Raw genomic sequence first — 20,400 nt, forward strand, 5'->3', positions numbered from 1 at the left:
GAAATCCGGGACTACAGGTACCAGAGTGCAAAGAAAGTTATTGGGACTATGTTATAGGAGATTTTTTTAAAGCACTTGTACACACCAAAAGGCTTCATGACGCTAGAGAGGAGGGCAAACAGCTTTGAGTTACCTGTAAACTATATTCACATATGCCATTTTTGAGGAGGAGGAATCATAACATTATCCTTGCATTGTCCTGATTTGTTCACATTGACTAAAAGCTATTTCTGGATGGATGCCTTTTGTAAGCTGCTTGGACTTTAGAAGCACTCAAGCACCCAGATTAAGTAGATTGGTACATCCACAGACATGTACCACTCACAAACAGACTCACATCCACACTTTGAGAAGAGTAAATGGCTTAAATCATTTTCAACAGTTTTAGTTAGTCCTTGGACTTTGTTCAGCAATATTTGGCATGGTGGTATTTTTAAAACTATACTCATGATGGCAAAAACAAAATTGCCAAATTCCAAAATGCAACGCCTCATGGCTAAAAAGTCAGAACATGCTGACAGTCTCATGCGTGACATGGGCCGCAAGTAGGCACATGGAAATGAATCGAAAGTAAACAAATAAAAAAAAGACATGGGTTATCTGTATTCAAGGCCTCATTTACAAGAGCCGTGCACCGCCAGAGCATCACTTTTTTACACACTCCGATGACTCTTAATCATATCTATGAGGTAACGCAAAGCCAAACTGCATTACTTTGCATGGCCTCATAGATTTGGAGTAAGCAAGTCAGTGCAAATATTTTCAAATTACGTAATCCTGGGGCAGCACCAAAACCTTACACCAGTGCTTAATTTGTGATTAAAAAGGTGCCAGTGCCCAAAGCTCTCCTCTTAAACATGCGGCTGCTGCAATTAAATGTGCGAGCATGGAATACTGAGTCAGCGTAATCCTGAAGCCATCTCGGGCCTCCTTAATCCATTTACCGCCACTCCCTGCCCCTTCAGCTCAGTCTTGTAGCTTTCTGCTTTCTATCTTTGTGACGCTTTTTCGTTTTTCCCTTCCTCCATCCTTCCCATATGTGTCTTTTGCTTGCAGCAAATGCTTGAAGCAGAAGAATAAGCTCTGGCCCTCAAAATAAGTGCCAGTGCTGTGTACTGAAAACAACAAGCACAAATTAAGCACTGCCTTACACCTCCCTAGGGGTGGTGTAACAAGAAGAAATGCTTTCATTTCTCTTTTTTTTCTTGTTTCCATGTGTACTGCATTCTGCAGCACATATTGAACGAGTAAAACACCTCCATGGATTATTTTTGTGCAGGAATGTCTCACTTCCTGCACAAAAACAATCCTGCCAACAACGCAGACACCCTTGCACCATGGTGCAATGATGCCTGTATTGGCACTTGGCAGCGATTTCCGCATTGGCGCTGGCTGAAAGGACAGGAATGCACCGTACTTTTCAAAAAAGTACAAGTACAGAGGGCAGGAGTTGGTCTCCATCAGCCATTAGGTTTCATGTGTTTTCCATGGTTTGTCATCGCTTGGATCGGCAGCCCATTTTGTTAATGGTTGCGTTGTCCAATTTATGTTGTTGTTCTTTATGACAGGATAGGGCACCTGAGGCATTTTTTCACAAATCATCCTTGCACATTGATTTATTTTACTCAGTTTTCCTGATGACTGGTTGCTAGATTCACAGATTATTTTGTTCACAGAGTAAAGATGTGTGCACACACTGGCTTCCTTCAAGATGCAATGAAAACACTATCCTCTTGTCAAAAGTATCTACGATGCAATAGTTTGCTGTGTCTTCCTTTTAAGTTCACCAATTACAATGCAAACGTCCTCTTCTGTTTCCTTTTGTTAACCCCCTGCTTTAAGCGAACAGCTTAGCAGTGCTAGAGTGGTCTGTTTAACAAAGGGGACCTTCTCCCAGCCTCCATGATTCTGTAGCCCAGGAAGCTGCTTTGTTACAGGCCTGTCTTTCTAGGACAGCTGGGACAACACACACAAAGGTACCTGGCACATCCACTAGCAAAAAGCCAGACGCATGGGTTTGACAATGTTTTTTATGTGTCAGAGCAATAAATAAAGTGTTTTACGGAGCGAATTTGTTTGCCCTTCTCCTCTATAGTTTTCTTAGCCATTGTTTACTTTTCAGACCAAGCATTCAGTGCCCTGTCATGTAAACAGTAATGGTATGTATGAAAGGTTAGAGACTCACTGAACCTTGGACTCAAGGTTTTCCATGAATACATACCTTGTTTGCTACCTGAACCGACCCAATGGAACCTGCTGCTCTAATTACAGTTGTAATGCCAAGAAACACTTTCAAACCAGACACAAAACCAGTAATTCCACTTCTCGCGTTACACGGCCACTACCAGCTTCATTAAGCATTACATACAGGAATGCTCCTCTGTGGCGTTCACAAAGGCAGATTTGGCAGAAATTCTCAATGCCAATAGGTCATGTCTGTAACAAAAACTGCCTGGAAGCACCCATGCGTTTCAGTTACTCATCAATCGATTCATACAATCAATCACTCGCTCACTCATTCTTTCACTAATGCATCTGCTCATCCATCTTTTTTCTCATTCTGGCATTATCCCCCTCACCTTCCACAAAACCACAGACACAACTCACCAGGCAGTGAAGGTGCACTTTGAATTCTCAGCCAGACCTATTAGTTATGTTGGGATTTTGGAAGAATGTGAGAGTACTTCTGGCAGTGTCCAACCGCTTGTGTGAGGGTGTGTGAGAGTGCTGGTGGGAGTGCATCACTCCGAATTTGAGATGAACACAAGAGTGATGTCTTTGGTGAGGGACTGCTACTCTGTGAGGGGTGTGGGGTGCTGGCAGTAGTGTCAGACGGCTACTCTGTGAGGGGTGTGGGGTGCTGGCAGTAGTGTCAGACGGCTACCCTGTGAGGGGTGTGGGGTGCTGGCAGTAGTGTCAGACGGCTACTCTGTGAGGGGTGTGGGGTGCTGGCAGTAGTGTCAGACGGCTACCCTGTGAGGGGTGTGGGGTGCTGGCAGTAGTGTCAGACGGCTACTCTGTGAGGGGTGTGAGGGTGCTGGCAGTAGTGTCAGACGGCTAGCCTGTGAGGGGTGTGAGGGTGCTGGCAGTAGTGTCAGACGGCTACTCTGTGAGGGGTGTGAGGGTGCTGGCAGTAGTGTCAGACGGCTACCCTTTGAGGGGTGTGAGGGTGCTGGCAGTAGTGTCAGACGGCTACTCTGTGAGGGGTGTGAGGGTGCTGGCAGTAGTGTCAGACGGCTACCCTTTGAGGGGTGTGAGGGTGCTGGCAGTAGTGTCAGACGGCTACTCTGTGAGGGGTGTGGGGTGCTGGCAGTAGTGTCAGACGGCTACTATGTGAGGGGTGTGAGGGTGCTGGCAGTAGTGTCAGACGGCTACTCTGTGAGGGGTGTGGGGTGCTGGCAGTAGTGTCAGACGGCTACTATGTGAGGGGTGTGAGGGTGCTGGCAGTAGTGTCAGACGGCTACTATGTGAGGGGTGTGAGGGTGCTGGCAGTAGTGTCAGACGGCTACTCTGTGAGGGGTGTGGGGTGCTGGCAGTAGTGTCAGACGGCTACTCTGTGAGGGGTGTGGGGTGCTGGCAGTAGTGTCAGACGGCTACTCTGTGAGGGGTGTGGGGTGCTGGCAGTAGTGTCAGACGGCTACCCTGTGAGGGGTGTGAGGTGCTGGCAGTAGTGTCAGACGGCTACCATGTGAGGGGTGTAGGGTGCTGGCAGTAGTGTCAGACGGCTACTCTGTGAGGGGTGTGGGGTGCTGGCAGTAGTGTCAGACGGCTACCCTGTGAGGGGTGTGAGGGTCCTGGCAGTAGTGTCAGACGGCTACCCTGTGAGGGGTGTGGGGTGCTGGCAGTAGTGTCAGACGGCTACTATGTGAGGGGTGTGGGGTGCTGGCAGTAGTGTCAGACAGCGTGGGGTGCTGGCAGTAGTGTCAGACGGCTACCCTGTGAGGGGTGTGGGGTGCTGGCAGTAGTGTCAGACGGCTACCCTGTGAGGGGTGTGGGGTGCTGGCAGTAGTGTCAGACGGCTACTATGTGAGGGGTGTGGGGTGCTGGCAGTAGTGTCAGACAGCGTGGGGTGCTGGCAGTAGTGTCAGACGGCTACTCTGAGGGGTGTGGGGTGCTGGCAGTAGTGTCAGACGGATACTCTGTGAGGGGTGTGGGGTGCTGGCAGTAGTGTCAGACGGCTACCCTGTGAGGGGTGTGAGGGTGCTGGCAGTAGTGTCAGATGGCTACTCTGTGAGGGGTGTGAGGGTGCTGGCAGTAGTGTCAGACGGCTAGCCTGTGAGGGGTGTGAGGGTGCTGGCAGTAGTGTCAGACGGCTACTCTGTGAGGGGTGTGGGGTGCTGGCAGTAGTGTCAGACGGCTACTCTGTGAGGGGTGTGGGGTGCTGGCAGTAGTGTCCGACGGCTACCCTGTGAGGGGTGTGGGGTGCTGGCAGTAGTGTCCGACGGCTACCTTGTGAGGGGTGTGAGGGTGCCACTGGTGGTGGGTGACTGCTTCATGAGAGTTAGTTCATCACCAGGCAGGATCTCCATAGAAGAGCAGGTACTCGTGGGTGCACCAAACAGCAACACCCTTGCCCACCAGGTAAATCAGCCTAGCCCATCATTGACCCACCCAACAGTGCCATCTCCCACTGGTTCTGGATGAAGTCCTGATGTGGTAAACAAAATGCCTAACATGATGACCCAGAAGGTTTCTTCTGGAGCAGTGATCAATAACCTTCATTGCAGTTCATGTGGGAATGTGATAGCTGGTTATGGGCTTTCCCAGGACATTCGGAGGCAACACCACTTTTTTCTAGGTAGAGAATAAAAATAGTCCCGTGGGTCAAATTGATCCACAGATCTACCCGCCCTAGTAAATCAGTCACATAGAAATGCAATGTATTGTTCGCATTTCATGACAGTGTGTGATGCAGTTTAGTGCAGACGGTTCAAGGTGCAGAAAGCGCTTGGTGTGTGATAGGTGTTGACATGTGTAAATATACAGAGAACCAAATGGGGGTTTTCGGTATTGATCAGAGGCCCAGTGATTCATTCAGTGCTGCACCTCAATCTGACTAATGTACTAGGGTAGAAGAATATGTGGATGAATTTCACCCACGGGCACATTGTCTATGTTTGATCTAGAAGGCTAGTTTTCTGGTCTTCATATGACAGTCCATCTTTCTTATACACACACCACTTTTTCTTGCCACTACTGTGGGAGAAATCCAGCTTGTGCATGAACTATACTGAGAAAAACAAAAAGTGATGGGTGGAATGCGTGAATTAATCTCAGCCACTGTCAGGTCTGAGCCTCGTGCATATGTCAGTATCATTACTGCGCAGTAGCACATCGTGTCACAATGAGACAAACGTGCACTCAGAAAACTAAGGGCCATATTTACAAGGCCCCATGGTGCAGGGCTGGGAAAAGGAAGAAACGTACCGCATCTACGAGATACGGCGCATTTCTGCCTTCTCCCCCTACGCTGGCGGAGAAATTGCTTCCATGCGCCAGCACAGGCATCCTTGCGCCATTATGCAAGGATGCCTGCGTCTTGGGAGTGATTGTTGTTGTGCAGGGACACCTTCCTGCACAGAAGCAATCAATGGAGGCAATTTCCTCTTTCTATGTGGGCTGCCCCCCTTTGCATCACTCTTACGCCACCCCTGGGAGTGAATCAAAATCCATGGGAACACCCATGCAACACCCGTGGAAACGCATTCCTGATGCGTCTAGAGACTTGCACTGCATTGCCTTGCTCCATATCTACAAGGCCATGTAAAGCCACGCAAAGAGGTTTGCATGGCCATGTACATATGGGTCAGAAGCCTGCGCCCTGTGCCACATATAGTGATGCACCGGCAGCACCGGCCGCTTGCAAATATGGCCCTGAGTGTTTAGAGCCATTAATCTGCATGAGGAGAATCCTTCTTCAGCCAGGCAGTATCTTCTTTGTCTCATACTAGTATTAATGATAAAGAACTCTTAGCATGTGAATGCTGCATAACTGGCTAGGGATAGTGAAATGCAAAGTTACTCTGTTTTGTGACTTCAGTTCTATTTAGGACATTGAGCTTTAACTGTGCTGATGTTTGTGTTACTGCTTTGTAGCTCCGAGCCCTGCACTTGAACATTTCAGCGCAGCATCATTTGCCATCATAAGTAAAGGATAAGACTTTGGAACTAGGCATGGGAGCTCTGAGGGGTTTCAGCCCAGTCTCAGGGTCTGGGGCAACTTCCTCAGTTTCACACACACAAACATGTCCTGCACACTCATAAAAATGAGACACAGGTAAACTAAGTGATTTGTTGGAACTGGCATCCTTCGTGTGGTTTTCCCCAGCCTTTTGCCTTCCATCCTCCTACTCTTGCTGGTTTTGTTTTTGCTGGCTTTAGAACTCTGCGCACTTTACCACTGCTAACCCCTGCTAAAGTGCTTGTGCTCTCTCCTTTACGGATCAAATCTGTTTATTGGTTTTAACATATAAAGTACGAAGCACATTGTTCCAGTCACCAACAATTCGCCCACCTAGTTACAACGTCTCAATCTGCCACACAAGAGAGCATGCACTTGATCACTGTCTTATCGCCAGGAGAAATCTCCCTTTTCGTCCGCCTCCAAACATTCAGAAGAACAAGATGGGTAAAAACAAAGATCCAATGACCTCAACGCTTCGTACATAAGAAACAAAACATATAAATAATTAACAATACAAGAACTGTACTTCCCCCATACCGCTATGTCCCTCATCTCCCCAACCCTCTCCCCGTCGTTTCACAGCAACGTCATCCCAGGTCCCCTCTACCCAGCAGGACAAACATCTTCTAAGAAGCACGTGTCAACCCCAGAACCCTCAAATAAGCCGGGCATGTCAGCTCAGTAAACTCTGTTGATAGGATCTGAAGAAACGGCTTCCATAACGTACCTATGTCACCCACTCTCTGTTGAGAAACCAGGGTTAGCTTCTCCATTGCAAGAATAAACCACAGCTTCTGAAGCCAGGTCACATACGGTGCTCTCTCCTTTAAGCTATCACCGCATTTAATGTTCCTGAAACTCCTTAGTACATTCTGCTTCTGGGCTGCTTGTGTTCCGGTTCGAGGAAACCTGGTTTGGCAGCTCGGGCTGGACTGTTCGCATTGGACCAGGGTCAAGGCTGGTTTGCATAGAGCTGGGTCCAAAGTGAGGTGGCATGCTGTGCAAAATAAGGATGGATGGGGATGCGACTTGAGACCAGTGGCTGAGATTAATTCAAGCATTCCATCTATCACTTTTTGTATACTTCAGTATGTCATCCTAAGTGGGGCAGGTATGCCTAGACGTGGGTCCCATGCTTTTGGAAAGTGGATTAATAATATGGATTAATAGTATGCGAGGGTGTTCACCTTCAGCCAGTAATAATACTGCAATCAGTATTAGGTTCAGTTAAATCTCAATAAATTAATCCTTGCTCATAGCTGGGTATCTTGGCAACAAGCAGTCAGGCTTAACCTAGTAGACAGGTATGCATAAAGCATTTAATATCACCAAAACAGTAGGTAAATAAAAGACACAACACAATAAAAACCTAACTCCAGTCTACACCACTAGAGAACATTTTTATCTTTAAAATTACACCAAAACTATAAAGATCCAGTGTGGGGAATCGGAGATATGAAAGCATAAAGCGCCAATTACAGTTACACGATCGCAATGGGCCGGGTCAAATCTAAAAGCTCTGATGGAGTGCGGGTCAGATACAGTCCAAGATTAGTCCTTCTCAAGTTTTGTGCCAAGAGTCCCGTTCACAGGGAAGAAGTTCATTGGTTGCAAGGAGAGCGTTGTTGGCCAGCAGACCGCAAAGAGCAAGCCAGGCTTGGCAGACGGGGAGTCTGGAGCCTCGCGGTGGAGTTCCACACTGGAAGAAAAAGCTTGCTTGGTGAAGAGATGAACTTGCAGTGGCTCACGCTGATTCTCCATGTGAGTGGCATGGTTCTGGTGAAAACTGGCCTTTTCTCTGTCACAAAAAGCTCAAAAGCTTGAATTAAAGAGCTCGAGAACCACTACAAGGTTCCAGATCCTGCGAAGAGCATCTAGGGGGTCAGAAACCCATTACCAATGGGTCTTGGAGCTGTGGGGAGCCTGTTATGTTCCCGAGGCTCAGATGAGGAGTCCAGTTGCATCTGGGGAGATGTGTCCTCTAAAACTGGCCAAGGAAAGCTCCTCCCATCAAATGGCTGTATTGTTGCAGCCCACAGCTCTGCACACCTACTGAGGAAGCAGCTTGGCTTGGCTCAGGCTGTCAAAGGCTGACCAATCAGTAGAGGGTGCTACAGGGCTGCTTTGGGTAACTTCAGGATACTAAAACTACTTTTCTGTAACAGTTATACTAAATATGACCTTGGTAAGTTGTTGGATTTATTGTAACCATTATTTTTATACTTTGAATGACATTGCTAGCTAGTTACCAAGTGAGGAAAGACTTTATTACAATTTAATAAACCCTTCCAATGTTAGCCTATAGGGCTAGCAGCTTTACAAGAGAGAAAAATGACTGACTGTTTTTCCCTACCAGGGCATAAAAAAGACAATGCACCCTACCCTTGGGACACCTAGGGCAGACCTAAAGGGCATTTTAGATGTAATAAACAGGTGTGTTTTGGAGTTTGGAAGTACTTTTCATTCCAAAGTCAAATTTGGACATCTTTTTATTTTAAAACCAACCTGCGAGGCAGGCCTCATTTTAAAATGACACCAGACACCACAACAGTACACACTTAAGTGCATTAAGTCTACTGGGGTCTCTAAATCTGCATGCCCTACCATATATAAGGGATGCACAGGTAGGTTGTCTTTGCCATTTAAAATTATACCAATTACCATATACCTTTATAGGACAGATTACTGGCACTGGGCCTGGTTAGCAGAGCCCAAGGCACTTTCAGAGTCAGTAACCAAAAGCATAAGTCAAAAATGGGGGTGATGAAGGCTAAATGGAAACCTTTTCCACACATGCACACTGCGTCACTGGAACCAAGCTATACTATGCTGATGAGCCCATATCCATGGCGAAACCATTCCTCGGTTGCTTGTGTTCTGATTTGGGGAGCACTTGTCTTGGTAGTTTGGGCTGGACCGTTCTAACTGGAGAAGGGTCAAGATTGATTTGCATATAGCTGGGTCCAACCTGAGGTGGCATTGGGTGCAAAATAACAGTGGATTGGGATGCGGCCCGAGGAATTATTAGTGCCGGAGATTAATTCAAGCATTCCATCCATCACTTTTTGTATACTTTCATATGTCACCCTAAGTGGGATGGTTATGCCCAGATGTGGTCCCATGCACACTTTTTCACTGGAACCAAGCTGTACCCAGCTGATGAGCTCATACAAAGGGCAAAACCAGTTTGGGACGCTTATGTTCCAGTTCGGGGAGAACCTGGCTTGGCAGTTCAGGCCGGATTGTTCCCATTAGAGCAGGATCAAGACTGATTTGCATATAGCTGGGTTCAAACTGAGGTTGCACGGTGTGCAAAATAGCAATGGCTTGGAATGTGGCCCTGAGTAATTACCAGTGGCTAAGATTAATTGAAGCATTCCATCCATCACTTTTTGTATACTTTCATATGTCACCCTAAGTGGGATGGTTATGCCCGGATGTGGTCCCATGCACACTGTTTACTTAGCTGATGAGCCCAAAACAAGGGTGAGACCAGTTTCAGTTGCTTGTGTTCCAGTTTGGGGAGGACCTGACTTGGCAGGTCAGGCCAGATTGTTCCCATTATAGCAGGATCAAGACTGATTTGCATATAGCTGGGTTCAAACTGAGGTTGCACGGTGTGCAAAATAGCAATGGCTTGGAATGTGGCCCTGAGTGATTACCAGTGGCTAAGATTAATTCAAGCATTCCATCCATTACTTTTTATATACTTTTAAAATGTTTGCATTTTCTTGTCCCAATCATTTGGTGCGTGAAGCTTGTATCCTGGGTCACATGGCTAGGTGTAGCTGGCAGTTGGTCTTTGTGTCTTGCTTCCAGACAGTGGGACAAATGGGGAATAGGTGTTGACAGAATGAGCCATCTCTGACTTGATAGAGGGAGGAAGCTGTTATTTACCACACTTGCACATCACAAAGGCTATGGTTTAGCACACTCAGAAAGGGTTTGATGCTAGTATTTTGTGCCCACGGACAAGCCGGAGTCAGGACAGGGAAGCAGGAAATTCCAGACTCCTCTGGTGGGGGTGGGGGGGGAACCTTCAGAACCTTCTCCTATTTCAAAGCTGACACCAGGTATAAATACCCTCAGACAGTCTCTTCAGTACAACACTGGAACTGTGGAAGAATCAGAAGGACTCTGCTGCAAAAAGGACTGCTACTCTCCTGCCCTGCTGCCAGAGTGAAGAGGGTGGAACCTGCATCTTGAACCCAGGACCACCATAGTGACTTCAAGGTTGGCTCAACCTCAGAGACAGAAAAAGTTCCAACCACATTGAACCCAGCACCTGGACTTTGTTAGCTGCGAGTCTTGCCACCCAAGTGGTACCACCCCAGTCCTGGACCCTTGGAAGTAAGTTTGAAGGTGCTCTGCCAGCCCAGCTGTAGTCCAAGCAGAACCGACGTATCGTGGCGCATCCCAATGCAGGACCCCGCAGTTCTTCAGAACCATCCTTTTAGATGAAGGACCTCACATTGCAGTCCTGAATCTCCTTGGATCCTCCGCTGTGCAACGCATTATCAATTCAACACCTCACAACACAGCTTGCAGCCCATCACAACTGCTGCTGTGCGACACATCCTCCACATGAGATCTTGCAACACTCCACAATACGCCTCACTTGGTCCTTGTATTCAGCCTGCACTCCTTCACAGTCGGCCTGAATTTGTGACTGTCCTGGGCCAGTGTGACCAGATAACCACAGTTGGTGCTTTGTGTTCTTAAGCACTGTTTCTACTTAAATCTTTAAAACTGCATATCTACGGTTCCACTTATTGGATTTTTGTCATTTTGGTGTCAAATAATTTATTTGACTCTATGTTTCTAATTTGGTGTGGGATTTTTCTTGTGCTGTGTTTTCACTTTATTGTTGTTTAAAGTGCTGCATACATATTTTACACATTGCTTATAAGTTAAGCTTGATGCTTTTGTGCTAAGCTACCAGAGGGTTAAAGCACAGGTTAAATTGGGCTTTTCTTGTGTATCACCCTGACAAGAATTGTGGTTGCAGCTTAGGTTGGGTTTCATGCCCCCTTCAACCAGCAACCCAATTTCCTACACCTAGGGTGTTACAATTCTGCAATGCGGGAAGCACCAATTGACCCTGGGGAAGGCTAGTATTTTAATAACTCACTCGTTTCCCTTCAGGACTGTCTGCAATGCATGTAAGTGTCTGTAGAAATTGTGTTGTAAATGCAACCGTCGACCTATGTATTTTAAAAATTGTGCTTGAAAGGTAAGTCATATTATAATTTTTGGAGAAAATGTGGCCTTGTTCCATTTGGAAGGAGGTATTTATGCCTCAGCACTATTAAAGATCACCATCACTGATTTAGTTCTGGAGTGTGATAACTGGGGAAATTATTTCAGGCCAGGCAAGATGGGGCAAAACCTTGAGATAGTTAAAAGCATCTGCACCATAAGTTAGATACTGGAATCTGTCACATCATTCGTGTCTCTCACCATGCGATGGAAGATAGGGTGTGTGATCCCATACGTTTCTCATTACTGTATAAAAAATACAAATTACTTTACTGACTCTTGTAGTGGTAATTCTAAGACCTGCTTTTGTAGGACGTTCGGGATGCTTGAACCCGCAGACTTCAGTTTGGAATAAAATAGCATATTGTAACCAGACGTAGGTGTCCTGAACAGCATCAGGGATGTGAGAGGAGATTTTCCAAACTAGGGGCACAGTCTTCACCTCTGCACAAGTGATGGGATCCTCTAGGTATCCACTTCCTGAAGAGAAAGGTGAAGCTTAATTCACCTTAATTAACTTTAATGAATGAAGAAGTGTGGGGCCAATGACCTTGAGCCTATGGACAGGCATGCAGAAGTACATAAGCAGTGACTGGGCCCCCACAATAAGACACAATAAGCCTGAGGAGTCACTGGACATCCAGGTCAAAGTCTACTCTCTATTGATGGGATGGGTGGTTAGCCAAAGTGAGCCCAAAATTTCCTCTCTCTGATATGTCAATAAAGGGGATCAGGGAAGCAATCCAAAGTTCTGAGTTACTAGAAATAGAGTTGAAGAAGGTCAACAACAGTTAAAAGCCTAAAAGCCACCTAGCAGTCCCTGGCGAGTCATGAGTCTGCCTACTCCTTGTAAAGTGAGTGTTTATGACTGTGGCTACCTTGAGATCTATCTGCATGCCTGGCAACATCAATATAAGACACCTACAGCTGAGAGAGCCCATTGATCTACATGTTGGGAAGGTGTCATCATGGATGCCACCATGAGGGTTTCCCAAGGAACCGAGGTATGCCTACTCCTTTCTACGGGCAAAGCACTATTGATCTTTGGCTGCACATTGAGAGCTCAATCCAAAGGCTTGTACCAACATTTTTAATGGCTATAGTTGACAAGTGAGCATTCTATGCATCTGGCAGGGGTGTTGTTCTGTCAGAAATAGGGAGATGGGAACATGCCCCACAGCAGTGAATCATCCTGAAAGCAAAGAAGATGGAAAACAGGCCCCAGGGACCAATATCACTGGAGTATGGTGGATTCATCAATGATAGGGCATATGTTTGTCCACTCAAAGGGTGGGGTTCCACATCAGTAGTGCATCCACTTTATTGAAGCTAACATGAGAAACCAAGGATAGTGCAAAATGGAAAATCAGAAGTGGCAAAGCGTAGGTCCCTCAAAGAACACAAATCCCAAGCTTAGAACAGAGTACAGAGTAAGGGGAATGAGGCCTCCATGGAAAAAGTCTGAAGGGCTAATGTGATTCATGTGCTTAGAATCCATGACATTCAATATGGCAAGTACACTAAATGGTCCCCAAGACTGCGAACCCCAAGTACTTGTGGTAGCCCATGAGGGGAGAGAGAACTAAACAGAGAGTGAGACATTCAAAATGCAAGGCAATAGGTTCCAAGCTGAAAGGAGAGATTGCACTGTCATAGATACTGAGGTGCTGCCAGGGGAGGCTGGCCTAAAAACCTCATAGGATCCACATGAGACCATTCGGCTATCAGAGCTCCAAGATTGGGAGCTAAGCTGGGCCTCCACAAAAGAGTCCATGGGGTTCAGGATCTTTGTTGTTTTAACCAAGGCTGTAGTATGCCTCTGAGGAATAACAATGTAGCTGCCCTCAGAAGGGTGGTGGGAAGTGCACAGGTTTCATAGGAGCCAAGTGGGAGAGCTGCCCACCAAAAAGACTCTTTTTCAAAGGGACTTGTAGAAGTGATTGGGATTCTAATTTGTAGCTAATGAGGTCGCTCCAAGGCATGATCCTCTCTACGGTTACATGGGAAGCACATACCTTAGCTGCAGCAAGGAATGGAGGAAACGTGGGCTTTAAAATCAGGCTTCATCCAAGATGCCATGCTTCTTCATTCAGGGGACATCAGATCACTATCAGAAGTGTAAGAGGTCAAAACAAGTGTTGGTACAGATCAGTCCTAAATTCTTGAATGTAGGAACATGCAGGAGAAAAATTCCCCAAAGTTTGGATGGGGGACGCTAAGCCCAGGTTTATCACTTGAGGTGCCCAAAATGAAAAATTCCGAAGGGCATCCATTGAGGTGTGAGTCTCGCACTACTAGTATGGGCAAAAAGAAGTTCAAAGTAATCCCAAAGTAATCCCAGTACCACAGAGGAAAAGCTCCTGGATAGGAATGAGTGGATCTTTCAAGTCAGAGCCTCTAAAGTCCAGAAAGAGGATCACAGGGAGCATCATAACTTCTATTGTTCAGGAGCAGATGCCCCAAGAGAGAATCTAAAGCAGGTCCAGTGAGACATAACTGCAACAGGCCCTTAAGCAAAGGCCTTCTGTCTGATGACTGCATGCCTGGCAGACCTTTGTGCAAGATACCAAGGGCTTCCTCAAGTAGAGCATAAATGGAGAACCAGAGGTTTCCTAAAGGTGCACTAGACGGAACCCACTGCTGTCCTTGCACTGCAGATTATTTTACAGGCCTGGCGTAGGCTATGGTGAAACCCACTGATAAGCTCCAAGGGTATGGCAGACGAAACCTGAAGTGCAGCCCCAGCAAAGCGCAGTGTTGGGTCACTTGTGGGAACAATGTTGCGTTGGATAAATCCTCGTGTTGGCCCCATTTGACCCTAAGGTTGAGAAGTGACAAAGAAAAATGACTTCGGTGTTAAGTAATCAATGCTAGCTCTTACATATGGAGAGGTAAAGCAGCAGCATTAGGGCGCCATCTAGTGGTGGCACCAAAGTACAACACAAGGCAGACAAATTGTCTTTTCATGACTGTGCAGTCAGTGCTCCGTCCTTTAAAGTTCTAATTGTCTGTAGTCCTGAAAACCTCTGCACCACGGAAAGCCCCAACACTAGGCCCAGTAAAAAGGCCCTGAGGGTGTTTCATCCGCTGTGTGATTGAACAAACATAAGCAACAGGACAAACACATTCTGAAATAAAGAAAGGAGACAAAGAAACCTTTCAAGGATTCGACAAGAAGAAAGGACACAAAAATTCAAAAGATAGTCCGGAAGTGCTCGAGAGAGGAAGAACTGAGCAACTGGATCTCACAGACTGAAGGTGTGGAGGATGGCGGGAGTGCTGAATGGGCAAGGTCTTGGCAGGGTTGGAGGACTCCCATCATGGCACTGCAGTAATCTCCCCGTCTCCATGACAACCAGGACTGTGCATCCCACACTTATGGAGTGGAAGGGCACAGGTGCCTTTAAAAAACAATGTCGTCCAGTATTCAGAGAGGAGGTTGCTGGCACACGTCACTAAACAGATGTGCCTTACATCAGTCACATCTATTGTGAATAACTTCTAGAGCATAATGGCCCTGCGGCTCGAGTGAGTGATGGTGCTCTGAGTACCAAAACCAATGTGTACCACGCGCTTTAGCTGCGTGTAGAAGAATAATACTATATAAAAGTAATTCATAGAACCAAGGATCAGCTTGTACGTGATATGTTTCACAATATCATGTTTAAATAATCTGCGTAAGATTTTTTTAATATATAAATTACATTTAAGGCACACATTTTCCGTTTTTACCGATTTCTACACTGGCATAACACCGTATGTTTGTCTATATTTGTTAAAAGATGCAGGCAATATATTTTTATTTTTAGGTGTCTCTCCATGCTTTTAGTGGGCACCGCCCGACTGATAACTATTATGGATTTTTTTTTTTTTTTAAACGAGTAACATTATATAATGAAGCTTAAACTGTTGCAGACGTTGGGTATACATTTAACAGTTTACAAATGGTAAAGATTCTAGTTCAAACATATTTTTACCCACCAAAAAAAGAAATGTAATTTCAATTTTCATTAAAATATGCAGAAATATGTATATTGACAAATGTTCAAAATCAAACACCATAAAACAGGGAGGCCTCCTAGACATGTCATTGAGAAATACTTGGAGGAAGAAGATTGGGCGTGGACTCACCCATCCTGATTATACTCCAATGCCCAGATTTGCCAAGGCTTTGCGCCAGCCCACAGGAATAGAAAACGATGCAGGGTGACAAAGGTGCCAAGGGTATTTACTATCCAGTGCAAAAGGAGTTTTTGCACTTTAAAAGGTGGCATTTTCTCGGTGGAAAAAGTGGTTTGACAAGTTCTTCATTGTTTTGTGGCAAAGAGGCGTTAGTGGGTCAGCACAAAAACCCGTAGGTTTAGATGCAAAGGCTGATCCACTATTTTAGCCACGCTGGGCTTTGTGTCAAACACTAATGCTTACTAGATCGGACATTACCGAAGGGAAATTTGTTTTTATTTCTCACAAAAGGATGCATTACATATGTCCTGAAGTGCACAGCACACATCCAATGCATGGGATCCTTCTAAGTTTTTCTAGGCATGGGGGGCATATTTATAAGAGGCTTGCACCGCTGTTGCGTCACGTTTGGTGATGCAGCAGAGACGCACACCTTTAAACCATTTCTATGAGGCCACACGCTTTCAATGGCTCCAAAGATATGGAGTGAGGCAAGGCAGTGCAAATCACTGCATTGCGTTACTCTGTGCCAATGGGGTGTTCCATGGGCGTTGTGGTGGGTGTTCTCATGCAACACCCATGGATTTTGATACTGCCCCAGATTTACAAGGACTTGTAAAACCTAGGGATGCTTCAAACATCACGCCTCCCCAGGGGATGTCCAACGAGGAGTAATATCTTTATTTCTCCTTGTTGTTTCCTCTTTCTATGTGTGCCGCATTCTGCGCCGTATGGCATAGATACAGTGCATTCCTGCCCTTTCCCCTTGATGCATGGCAGCACAGCAAGGTGACCTGCTGCGCTGCCATGTGTCAAAAGACTATATATCAGGGTTAGGATTTGTACTTGAAGGATATGCTTCCAGTACAAACCCTATGCTAGACAACGCATATTCACTTCAGCACTGTGGTGGGGGGTTGTCTGTCACACAAGGCAGGTTTTTTAGAGCGACGGGGTGTGGCTCTGTGCGATCTTTTCGTCTTGTGCAAAGCACTGCAACAAATTGCGGTGTGTTGCCTGAAAAATTATGAAATCCTTGTCTATCTCTTCAAAATATGGAGTCAATTGCATATTCCCTGTACACTGAATCAGCTGAAGGTGATATGTAGTGCTCTATAAGAAATCATGGTAAATAATAAACACAAAGATATGTGTTACATCTTGCTAGACAACTGATCTAGCCCCTTTAGTATCTGCCCCTGCCCTGATAGTTGCATACAGAATCCCTAACACATGAGGGAAGGATTACCCTGGCTTCCTCCCAGTAGATGGTGAAGTGTCCCACCAACCAGGAGACAGAATCAGTCTCCAGCCCATGCACGCCATGGATGCCACAGACCTCCAGGTCATACAAGGCCCAAAACAGGAACTAAGGGCCTGACTTAGAACTCGGCGGATGGATTACTCCGCCGCAACGATGACGGATATCCCATCAGCCAAATCTGAATCCCATTAAATACTGTGGGATTTAGATTTGGGCGAATGGGATATCCTTCACCGTTGTGATGGAGTGACCCATCCGTCGAGTGCTAAATCAGGCGCTAGATCTCCCTCAAAGATGGGAGGCACGCATAGGAACCTCTGACACTCCAATGTTGAGTCCAAGCACAGCTAAGGGTGCCTCGACAAGATGTAAGCAGTTCTGCCATTTACGCACAAAGCCATAATACTACTCATGCATGCCACACTGCATTCCCACAGCCCCACCACCAAATATTGCAACGCTTTATAAAGCTTGAACGTCTAATTTCTCAGTGTTTTCATCTCCCCTACACACCAAAGCACAGTGGCATACACCACAATAAGAGCACATCTCTCACCATCACGAAGAAGTCTGACACACTTACCACATACTCTACAAACCCACATTCTCCCAGCGATGCACAACCAATAGAGTAGTGTGCTGCCTGTCTGCAAAGGGAGTTTCTGCTGCAGCGTGTCAGAGGCCTGGAGCTCTATTTAACTGCTACTACATATAATGCAATATATTTAATATGATATGCTATGATGTAATATGATATGCATAATATAATATAATATAAAATAATATCATATAATATAATATAATATAATATAATAAATGTAATATATTGCAATTCATATAATATAATGAAATATAATATAATATAATACATGTAATATATTGTAATGGATATAATACAATAACATATAACATAATATAATATAATATAATATAATATAATATAATATAATATAATATAATATGATTTAATATAATATAATATAATATACTATAATATAATATAATATAATATAATATAATATAAAATAATATATAATATTTATCATAGACATAACATGTTACCTTAAGGTATAAACAAAAGTTTATTTTCAGTAACTGTTCCACTGTATAAGTTTAACATTAGAGTCATCCATTCATTGTACAGTTCTAATACAAATAAACATTACTTACTTGGTCTTCTGTGATCGGCGCACACTGCTGCCTCTCTCGCCCCTGCTCCTTCACTGACTGACTTCACAGTCCAGCATCCTTCTTTATATCCGGGGCAGAGATCAGAGTCCAGCGTTCTGCTTTATACCCTGGCCATGGGTCACCGGTGGGCGGGGCATGTCTCAGAGTGGGCTCTGGGGGGCGTGGCACGCCTCTCAAAGAGCACCTGCACCTGGAGGATGTTATGCATAGAAGCCATAAAGATGGAAACTAGAGCTAAGGAGCAAAGTCCACAGATATACATCAGTTGGAGTGATGCAGTGACGGCTCTGCCATCCTAGGAGCAGCACACTGTGATCTTGCACATGGTCTGCTGGATGTATATGGCTTGTGCATCGGACTGAGACACAAAGTAGGCCCCAGTACCCAAATGAAGTAGCCTCAACCGCACTTTGGGACAGATGTATAAAAGATCAGTTTTTCATTTCTTAAAAAGCGAATTTTAAGAAATCGCTTTTTAAGAAATACAAAATGGGATGTATGAAATTTGTGATCGGTAATAGCGATTTCTTAAAATTCGCAATCGCTATTACTGAATCGCAATTAGAGAATGCGACTCCATTCATCCCTAAGGGCCTGTAGGCCCATAGGTGCGAATGGTTTTGCATTTCCAAATTTGCGAATTCCAGTTAGGAATTCGCAAATTAGGTAATGCAAGCCCCCGGGTGCTGGGGGCCTAAGGTCCCCTCTGATGCACCCCAAAAATATACTTGCGGACATGTGTCATTTTAAAAAATGCATTTTAAAAATTGCACATGCTTACCACCAAATTGGATTTGGTAGTAATTGCAGTTCCTAAATGCCCAATTCGCATTTGGGAAATGCTTGATACATGTGCTTTGGAAATCGTAAATAGGAATTCCCTATTTGGAGGGCATTAACCTGGATGGCCCACAATCAGAGCACAAGTAGAGAATCACTAGTGTAGATTTGGTGATAGTGTAGAGCAGTGATCAGCCTACACCACAGGTGGCCACAGAAGTAGAGGGTCATGAGCTAAAGAGGTCTCAGTAGATGGAACATTGGATGGCTGGATCACACTTATCCTAGGAGCTTGGGGGTTTAAAGGAGATCATGCATGACCAGGAATAAAGATGGAAGGAAATGAGTGAAGAACACAAAGCAGCAGTCAGCTTAGATCACATTGAGTTAAGGATACACAAGTTGAGGGATTAAAAAAGAAAGTGTTAGGTTCAGGAGTGATTAAAGGAAGGCACTGGTCACAAAACTGGGGGAGTAACAGTGTACAGAAAGCATATATATTTATATCGAACTGGGGCCCAAATTTATCAAAGGATTGCCTTGCCGGTGCATCACGCAGGGTGATGCAAGGGTGTCACCACCCTTAAATCAGAGTTACCAAACCACCTTGTGTGGCCCTACGTGGCTTGGTAAATCTGAAGTGACGCAAGGCAGTGCAAGCCACTGCCTTCTGTTACTATGCGCCGAGAAGGAGTTACGTGGGCGGAAAGTGGGTGTTCCCACACATCCAACAATGCATTTTGGTGCATTCCCAAATTTACCAAGACAAGTAAATCTTGGAATGTCTCAGAATAGTATACCTTTACTACAGAGGTTCAACAAAAAATAAATATGTTTATTTCTCCTCTGTGTTTCCTCTTTTTAAGTGTGCTGCATTCTGCGTACCATGCCACCTCAGTTTTGGGCCCAGCCATATGCAAATCAGTCTTGACCTTGCTCCAATAGGAACAGTCCAGCCTGAACTGCCAGGCCAAGTCTTCCCTGAACAGGAACACAAGCAACCCAGAATGGATTTTTCCCTCATCAGGGTTCATCAGGCAGGTACAGCTTGGTTCCAGTGGCACAGTGAGAGTGGGGCTCAGGTCTAGGCATACCCAGCGCACTTACGACATCAAAAATAAAGTGATGGATGGAATGCTTGAATTAATCTCAGCCACCGGCAACAGTAAAGACTCAGCAACAACAGGATTAAGAATTAGTCGGTCTACCTACTTGAGTCCCGATGCTCATCGGCATGCCGACTTCTGCAGTTATTTCTTTGGGTTGCCCTGTGCCGGGGTCTGGCTGAATGTTCTTCAGCCGCAGCGAGCTAATTCTTGATGCCTCGCCTTGTGGATTGAGTACTGAGTCTTAATCCTGTTGAGAACAATGCTTGGATTAACTATAATCTGAATGTGTATTACTAAAATTCATTTTTGAAGGCACTTTTGATCTTAAACCTAAATGTTTTAGCAACAGCCTATTTTATACTGTGTGTAACGTAAAATGATGCAGTTCCCAGTTTAACTTGCATGTACTTTTCATCTCACGCATGTACATT

Source organism: Pleurodeles waltl, chromosome 4_2, assembly GCF_031143425.1.
Source record: "Pleurodeles waltl isolate 20211129_DDA chromosome 4_2, aPleWal1.hap1.20221129, whole genome shotgun sequence".
In the NCBI taxonomy this organism is placed as follows: Eukaryota; Metazoa; Chordata; class Amphibia; order Caudata; family Salamandridae; genus Pleurodeles; species Pleurodeles waltl.